Genomic DNA, 8310 nt, shown 5'->3' on the forward strand with positions numbered 1-8310 from the left:
TCAGGTCTTCTTGTGTTCCCCAAGCTTCCTTGAAAATAGACAATGTCAAGGGAGAAACTGAGGTGACAACTACCATGCTTACACTGAAGGAAGACACAGTCTTATCATCTTGTTCATAAATTTACCTGAATCTTTGTTTTGGTATTCTATGACGGTCAACATTATAGCCACTGAAACTATGCCATGAATATTAATTCTTTCTGACTTCAAGGGCCATAATAGCATTTTACATCTCTTCTGAGAAAAGTGAAGAATTAAATCATAGTCCATGGTACCTGAAACCAGAGGATAGTGTCTAAGAAAACATTGCTATGGACACAGATGTCTAACAAAAACATAGGTATGGATACAAATGTCAAACAAATACTCATTTCTTTTATTACTAATACAAAAAAAATGTGTGGATAACACAGATAATGAAAGACAGTGGGAAACAACGTAGAATTCTATTGTATCATTTTTTATGATATGAAACATAACTCTCCCAAATTTTCTAGATTTTAAACCTTCTTTACATTCTGTCCCTGCAATATGCTAATTTTCCTTAGCTTGGCCATTCTGTCTGAGTTTTCTGACTAAGTACATTCTGGTGTCTGAGAAGCCTTGATCATCTGTTAAACATTTTCTCACACAGGTTACATGTATAGGGATGGTCAGCAATGTGGGTCAGCTGGTGCTTAATGAGGTGACATTTTTGAAGGAATGGTCTCCCACATTCAATACAGTTAAACAGGATTCTCTCCTGTATAAAATCATTCATGTTCAACTAAATTTGTATTATGATTAAAGGTTTTCTGGCAACAGGAACACAGATGTAGTTTTATTTCTTAGTGAGTCAGATAATGTATTTTAAAATCTGAACGGTGTTTTTCTGTGTGTGAGGGTGCATGTGAGTGTGTGTGTGTGTGTGTGATATGTATTCAGAATCCAAAGAGACCAGAAGACTTAGAGACACAAGTAGGTTTTTATTCTTGTTTTTTTTTTGTTCTTTTGTTTTGTTTTGTTTTGTTTTGTTTTCTAGACAAAGTTTGTTTGTTTACCCCTGGCTTTCCAAAAACTCACTCTGTAGACCAAGGTGGCCTCAAACTCAGAAATTCGCCTGCCTATGCCCCCACCCCCCAAATGCTGGGATTGAAGACCTGTTCCCACACTGCCTGACATTAGACAGTTTTTTTGTTAAACTATATTTGGTGCTATAAACAGAACGGGAAGTTTAACATGTACTGTTTAAGAATTGAGCCATCTCTTTCTTCACAATGCAAAGAATAACAAGAATGAATAAAATAGAAAAATATTGTATAATAGATATGAGGGCTTATCTATAATTGTTTAAGAGTTAAATAATAACAACAAAAAGTCAATCAGCTCAGTCTGGACATATGTATACAAATTGCCAAGTAACTTTTAACAAAACACACAAGCAATTCAATGAAGGAAGGCTATAAATGTCAATAAATGATGGGGAGCAAATTGGACAATGTGATGAGTGTTCTTGGGTTTGAACTTTACTGCATCAAAAATTAACTAAAATCCAAATGACTGGGCAGGACATTAATGGATTTTTTTCTTAGTAATTTGAGATGGCAAGATCCATTTTGAATCTGAATCTTTCAAGTGGGAAAAGTCACTTTAAACCTGGCACACACTTATATAAATGTTCTGCAACCTATATGAAAGACATGGAAGAAGAAAGTTTGTTTTCTTTGCCTGTTTGCCCTCATTGGGAAGCCCATTTCTTCACTGTCAATACAGGCCATTTTCAGTATTCCATAATACACTGGAGACTACCTGAGACAATCCACCTCATTGACTGAATAACTATGAGGTTCTTAGAATATCAGTTGGTAGACAGCTATTGTTGGATCACACCCTGTAATTCACTTTAAAGTATATTTAAACTACATTTACAGTATATTATATAACAAAATATTATAAATGATAAAATATATTACATATAAAATAAATTATATATAATATATACACCATAGTTTTATAAAATTATGCATATATATAATTTGTGCTGTATGTTTTGTTTCACCCGAGAGCAGTGACACATAATAGGTAAAAGAGTCAGCCTCACACTCAATCTCAACTTCATACTGTATGTAAAATAATTCACAAGGGCAGGTAAGAACAAAAAAAATTTAGGAAAATTGGAGTATATGTATGATTAAGAGAGTTAAGAGTGCTAGATTTCATGGAAGAAATATTCATTCTAAGAGAAATAATTGATCCTCACTAAAATTAAGAACTTTCACGCTGAGCTGGATGGTGGTGGTGTGTGTTTTAAACCCAGAACTTGGGACACAATGGCAGGTGAGTTTGTGGTAAACCTGCTGTACAGATTGATCTTGAGGACAGCCAGGGTTATGCAGAGAAATTGTATGTTAAAAAAACAAAGAAAACAAACAACCCCAAAACAAAAAATAACATAGAAAATATTTTATTTTTCTGTAGCAGTTCCTGATTCAACAGTGAAGAAGCAATCTAAATCAATTATAATCCAAAAGGCAATATCTCCCAGAGTATATTTTTCACTGTTACAGTCCAGGTTACACAATGTATACACAAAGGAAAGGAGTTATAGTTAACCAGTTAAACTAGTCAGGTGGTTAGCTTGTAGATGGCCAGCATTACAACACTGTAGAGTGTCTTCTTCCATGGGTTAGCATAGCCCATTCTACCTCAGATAAATAAATTTGTATATCGTCAAATATTAACATTCCTGAAGAAGAGAAAGGACTTGAATTTAATACTGAGTCAGAAGCAGTTGTTGTACCTGTCTGTGAATCATGGCAGGCTGCATACTGAGGAAATTATCAGTAACGAATTTAGGTGGAGAAACTGGGATAACCAGAGGTAGGCAAGTGGACCAGATAATTGGTTGTAAAATATCCAGTTTCCACTCTGATCCTGACAAGTCTAGTCGCCTGGAGATCAGTAAGGTTGAATGTACCACAGAACACTAGTGGTCTTAGCAGCAGGAAAAATCTAAAATGAGACTGCCTGAATTCAAAAGGGAAATGTTAAAATAAAATAAAACAATAAAAAAAAGCAATCTGACTTTCTCCAGCCCCTCTATGGTCCAGTAGCCTCCATGGCTTTTTAACACCAACAAACCACTAGTAAACACTACTGTTGGGCAGATTTGTGTGTTGCTATAAAGCTGCCTTGATCATTTGCTTTCTTGGGTGTTATCCTTCATGAAGTTATTTCTCTCTTTTCCTTCTCTGTAAAATATATAAGACTAAACTTAAAAGCATTTTCTGAAGTGATACATGAGTCCCACCCTCTCTATATAAGATCTGTTTACCATGAGTCAGCCAAAATAAACTCTGCCTGACATTCTTAGGTTGGATTCTGAAAGAGGTGGTTTCTGTTGTCACTGGGGTGTCACTTATTTCCCCATTCACTAGCAGCACCTAGAACATGGCACTAGGGTACAAAGGCCAGTGGAAGTCCTCCTCTCTCAACTCATGGATGTATTTTCATAAAAAAGATATTAATCCCAGCATCTATTCCACCTCTAGAGAACATGAATGCCAGCCTAGGCTCCTATACCTAACAAAACTCTCAATCACCATAGACGGAGAAAACAATATATAAAACGACAAAGCCAATTTTACACATAATCTTTCCTTAAATCCAGCCCTACAAAGAATAATAGGTGGAATACAACAACACAAGGAGTGAAACTACACCATAGAAGAAACAAGAAAGTAATCTTACAACAAATCCACAAAAACATGCTTCCACCTCTAAGAATAAAACTAATAGAAAGTAACAATCACTTTACCTTAATATCTATTAATATGAAAATTAATATTACCATCATAACCTAATTGAATGAAATTCAAAAATATGAGGAATTAGAAATTGTCCGTTTTTCATTATGTTGTTCCTATTTTGGTAAATAGGATTAATAAGTCCAATATTGTATAATCCATATAGTCTTTCTTCTTGTTTATACATAACACTGTATTGCTGTGTGCCACATAATGGTCTTGAAAACATGGTTCCCCTATCTCAGCCTCTGTATTAGTAGGATTGTTTATTTGATATTTTTACACTATACTATGGTTTTCAGAACAGCTTAAATTTTTCAAAACTCTTTATAAACCAAAATAAATGTAGACAATTAATTTGGGAGGTGGCTTATAAGAGAACAGCAAAGAGTGAGACTAAAGGCTTTGCTTGATATTTATTATTATTGTATAAATTCTGAAGAGGACTTTATAAGTTACTATTATTCTAAGGTGAATGCTTTTGAAAAAACATCACATCCAATAAAACTGAATTCTATCATCAACTAACTTCTGTGACACTCTCCAAGCAGAAAAATTCTTCATTGAAACAGTTGATCAATGACTTCATGGATAGACCATCTTAATAAACACCCATTCCATAAGTGAATGTACCCTGTTACATGTGGCTTGAGAATGACAACAATCACTCAAATCAAATAGCTTTGAACATAGCAGGAAATTAGTATCCAAAAATCATGCCTACAGTTCATTCCTTGCCACAGCAGATATATCAACTCTACCCTTAGTACTATGGAGGTAAAATACTTTGGTGATGTGAGGGACATTCAAGTACAGCCTTATTACAATGAAATCCAGTGTCCATAAATTGTTCTTCTTTTTTTCTTTTCTTTTTTTTTTTGTATCACAGTAAGCCAAGATTTTTTTTTTAATTTTACAATTATTATATACTTTCTTCGTTTACATTCCAAAAGTCCCCTCCCGCCTCCCCCCTTACCTCTCCTTGATCCCCAACATACCTACTCCCACCTACATTCCCTAGCAGTACCCTGAGCTGAGGCATATAACCTTCACAAAACCATAGGCCTCTCTCCCCACAGATGGCCTACCAGGCCATCTCCTGCTACACATTCAACTAGAGACATGAGCTCTGGAGGTACTGGTTAGTTAATATTGTTGTTCTTATTTAGGGTTTCAAACCATCTCAGTTCCTTGGGTACTTTCTCTAGCTCCTCCATTGGGAGTCCTGTGTTCCATCCAATAGATGATTGTGAGCATCCACTTCTGTATTTGCCAGTCACTGGACTATCCTCACACAAGACAACTTCAGGGTCCTGTTAGCATAATCTGTAAGTCAAGAATTTTAAGATCTCCTAAAAACACAACAAACAAACAAACAAACAAACAACAAACAAACCAAAAGACTATTTATGTTCACCAAAAAAACTAATAGTGATATATTATTTTAATATATCATACAGTTAATATATTTGCAGTTATTTAAAATTTATGAGAAAAAAGAATTTTCAGTATTGCTGCAGACAAATATATAAATTGATTGTTGTTTCTATCAAACAACATTTTTAATATTCATTTTTATTGTTACAATATTTTATAAATTTTAAGGAACATGATAAAAAATGGAAGGTTGATAGGTTTTGAGTGGGCATCAGCTGGAGGAGTTGGGGTACAAAATAAAAAGAAGAATGTGATGTAAGTCTGTTTACTCAAAATATGTTTTTAGATGTTAACAAATTCAGATAAATTGAAATTATGTATATTTTCTTATCATAATGCAATAAAAATTAAATCAAAATATATTTCTAGAACTGGTGGGATTGCTCAGCAGTTATGAGAACCGGCTATTATTTTACAGTTCCTGAGTTCAATTCCCAGCAACAACATGGTGGCTTACTACCATATATAAAGTGATCTGATGACCCCTTCTTTCATGAAGGTGAACCCATAAAAAGAGGACTCATACATTTTAAAAATGATAGACTTAAACACATTAAAATGTTTCTATTATTATTATTATTATTATTATTATTATTATTATTATTATTATTATTATTATTATAGTGTCTAACTACTTCCTTTCATTTCTTTCCACCAAACCAGCCTTGGAAATCTAATGCACAAGTAGGAAAACACTGCAAGTTAATGGGCGGAGTGCTCTTGGGTACATGAAATACACACTAGACTAGTTGAAAAAATGGAAAAACTAGCTGTTAAGGGCAACTTTTGGTTAGGCAGTGGTGGTTCATGCCTTCAATCACAGCACTTGGGAGGCAGAGGACAAGGATTTTTGAGTTGAAAATCAGCCTGGTGTAAGTTCCTGGACAGACAGTGCTACACTGAAAAACCCTGTCTTGAAATTTAATAATAATAATAATAATAATAATAATAATAATAATAATAATAATAATAATAATAATAATAATAAAAGCACCTATTCTATGCAGAGGACCAGGCACAAAGCACCCACATTGTGGCTCATAACATATGCACAATCACAGTTTCAGAGAAACAGTGCTCTCTTGCAGCGTCTGTAGGCAACAGAGGCATAAGTGAGAGAGAGGGGCTGCTCAGCCTAGCACATAAGTGAGAGAGGGGACCTGGGCAGCCCAGCATATAAGTGAGAGAGAGGCCCTGCCCAGCCTAGCACATAAGTGAAAAAGAGGGCCTGCAAGGACTAACATCTAAGTGAGAGGGAGGTCCTGGGTAGCCTAGCACATAAGAGAGAGAAGGGCCCTGGGCAGTCTAGCACATAAGAGAGAGAGAGGACATGTGAAGCCTAGCACCTAAGAGAGAGAGAGAGAGAGAGAGAGAGAGAGAGAGAGAGAGAGAGAGAGAGAGAGAGAGAGAGAGAGAGAGAGAGAGGACCTGCCCAGCCTAACTCCTAAGTGAGAGAGTGGGCCTGAGTGGCCAAGCACATAAGTGAGAGAGAGAGGGCCTGCACTGCCTAGCACACTCTTCTATCAAGCTGAGGACTAGGAAAGTAGAGAAAGGAGAGTACCAGGGGTTGTAGGAAATCTGCATGTTCCCTTCTGAACTCTTAGGGCAGCATAGACTCTTCTGGTGTGCGTGTGTACATGCAGAAGTCCACATTATTAAATGTTTATGCACATAAATAAATAAAAAACCAAAAATGCTTACAAGAGCCTCTACAGCTGAAATTAAGTAGAGCCATTTGCTGTATTTCATATGTTACATATTTGTTCTGGATTTTCAAGTTTGTAAGCACTTGTCAACCAACAAACTGGAAATCATTTGTCTTAAAGCCAGTAGATTACTCCCACCTTCTAAAATCTCCCTTCAAAGTACTTGGTATTCCGTGAACGCATGCGCAGGGTGTATTCAGCCAATCAGCACAGTCCTTTGGTGAGACCTATTTGCTCCAGCTGGCATCACAAAGGATCCTCTGAGGCTTCTGTCTGGGTGTGGCCCCTGACAACGGTTTTTTTTTTTTTTTTTTTTTTTTTTTTTTTTTTTGCCATTGAGGAGCTAAGCACAGAAGGGTGCGGTTTGGAAGGTGTTCTCCTCTTAGATGAGCTGTAAGTGATAGTCTGCCCTGATCAGGGTTGTTGGACAGTTAATCGAGGTGTGACAGGGTGGGGAATCTCAGGCCCAGGAGGCCACTATGTGAGGAAAAGCCTCCTGATCGCCATTTTCTGTGGAATCTGAGGGTGAATGGAAGGTGGAGGACCATATTCATGGAAGAGGATCGAACAGGTCAGGGCCATAGAGAATTGGGAACCCTTGGAAGAGAAAAGCTTGGGGCCTGGGGATAGGATCAGAGAACCAGCTGCAGGACTGTGGGTCAGGGAACAGGGAGCCATTGGTGAGATGCCTTGGCGATTGTCCTGTGTGATATTCAGGATCCCTTAGAAACACACTGAGGATTCCTCCCTCCTCATTGTCTTCTCTATGGTGTGTTCCTTTGGTATAGACTGTATGAACATTGCAGACAGTAGAATGGCATAGGAAGATGAATGAAAAGAAGAAGAGGAGATAATTGTAAGAGATTCATAAGTCATTGGGGATGGATTCTGACCACAGATCTTTCTGTCTCAGTCTCCCATGTATTGGGATTAAAGACTTGCACCACCAAGTTCAGCTTTTTCTCTCAGTTTAGTTTCTGTAGGATGGGATCTATCTTTGTAGTTTCAGCTGGCCCGGCTTGGCCTGGCCTTGAACTTACAATCTTCAGATGTTTGAAATCCTCGGCTTCCCCAAATCCCTAATTTCTCCAATATAAGGTCTTTCTGTGTGGGTGGTGGTGGTAGTTCATGTTTTTTTGTAGACTTAGTGGTGGATCTTTTTGATATGAATATACAGTTACCATGTTCTTTATCTTTCTGGATAGAACTGTGAGTTTACGTTAGACTGAGATAAACTGGTAAACAGAATTGCTGATGTTTTGTTTAAAAATATTCTGTGGGAGATAGGACCAAAATTCAGATACCTCAAAGGTTAAAGGATGTTGCTCATCGTTTTTTGGGAGGAGGGGAGGACTCATATGTTGAAGGTTGGCCAGTTTTTG

This window comes from Mus musculus, chromosome Y (genome assembly GCF_000001635.26).
Source record: "Mus musculus strain C57BL/6J chromosome Y, GRCm38.p6 C57BL/6J".
Lineage (NCBI taxonomy): Eukaryota > Metazoa > Chordata > Mammalia > Rodentia > Muridae > Mus > Mus musculus.